At 41.7% G+C, this 1,478-nt stretch overlaps 1 non-coding gene across 1 annotated transcript; it reads right to left on the bottom strand.

Moving 5' to 3' along the window:
* Positions 1-1,153: 1,153 nt before the first annotated feature.
* LOC118622063 lies at positions 1,154-1,260 on the bottom strand. Its single transcript, XR_004957901.1, has one exon. It is a non-coding gene; the product is annotated as a U6 spliceosomal RNA (small nuclear RNA).
* Positions 1,261-1,478: the final 218 nt, after the last annotated feature.

Raw genomic sequence — 1,478 nt, 5'->3', positions numbered from 1 at the left:
TTTATCTTCAGATAGAGTGGGAGGGAGGGAGAGAGAGAGAAACATCGATGTGAGAGAGACACATCAATTGGTTGTCACCCGCACGACCCCAACCAGGGCCAGGGACGAACTGCAACCGAGGGACGTGCCAGTAGCAGGACTTCCTGGTCTGTGGGTCGATGCCCTAACCACTGAGCCAAACAGGCCAGGGCCATTACAAGGTATGTAAAGGTTGAATCACTATGTTGTACACCTCAATCTAATATAATATTTCTTTTTTTTTTTTTTATAGAGAGAGGAAGGGAGAGAGAAAGAAACAACAATGTAACACAGAAACATGGAATGGTTGTCTCCTGTATGCACTCCAATCGGGGATCAAACCGGAAACCTGAGTATGTGCCCTGACTTGGAATCGAACCCATGACCTTTCAGTGCATGGGACAATGCTCTGCCAACTAAACCAGAGCATGGCAAAAACATTTTTTTTTTTTTTTTGGTACGTGCCCCTAGCGGGAACTGAACCCGGGACTCTGGTCCACACGCCAACGCTCCAACCGCTGAGCCAAACTGGCCAGGGTGGCAAAAACATTTTTAATGTTTTTATTTCCTTAGAACTATAGGAAATAGTAGTTTAGTAGTTTAGTTCCTGAATAGTACAGGAAATAGTATTTCAGTAGTTTAGTTCCTCTCTCCCCCCAGCTAGGATCTCAGCTTAGATCCTGGTTTTTCTCTAGTCCCTCTGCCTTGCCTCCTTTGTTTATTTATTCTAGAAACATTTGTCACTTTGCTGTCTCCCCAGGAACACTCTTCTAGGGAGAAAATAAAAATGAAGATGTGGCCAGGGGGCATTTTCAGGATTTCAGGGACTATTTTCAGAAAATGTGTATCTGGAATGTTATATACATGGAAGAAATCTGAAATATTCAATTGTATGTAACCTCTCAGGAGCAAGAATATTTTTTGAGGAGGATTATCTATTTGGCATGTCTTTGAAGTTAGAGTCTGTCCAGAGGGAGGCAGTCGCATTGTAATGAATCTCTGCAGCAGTGATGGAGGTTCCAGGTTGTACTAACTTGATTCCAGCTGTCAAAATTTCAGCTGCACCTAATTTCATGGGATTTTGCTTTTCTTACTAACTTTTTTTTGTTTGTTTATTTTTCTCTTCTTCCTTTTTATTAATATGGAAGGGTTCACGAATTAGGGTGTCATCTTTGCGCAGGGGCCACGCTAAACTTCTCTGTATCCCGCCAATTTTAGTATATGTGCTGCCGCAGCAAGCACCTCTTCATTTTTAATCTTTGTTTTTATTATCTTTCTTTTTTTAAATTCTAACTGTAATAGAAAGCATAGCTGTTGTTGCAGTAGAGATATATAAGATTTAACTTTATTAAACTTTCAAATTAAATAATGTTCAGTTGGCCCTGGCCAGTTTGGCTCAGCGGTTAGAGTGTCAGCCTGGGGACCAGAGAGTCCCAGGTTCGGTTCCTGCTAAGAGCATG

This window comes from Molossus molossus, unplaced genomic scaffold (assembly GCF_014108415.1).
Source record: "Molossus molossus isolate mMolMol1 unplaced genomic scaffold, mMolMol1.p scaffold_m16_p_8, whole genome shotgun sequence".
Lineage (NCBI taxonomy): Eukaryota > Metazoa > Chordata > Mammalia > Chiroptera > Molossidae > Molossus > Molossus molossus.
Note: the sequence above shows the minus strand (reverse complement) of the source record. Positions and strands in the feature narration are given on the sequence as shown.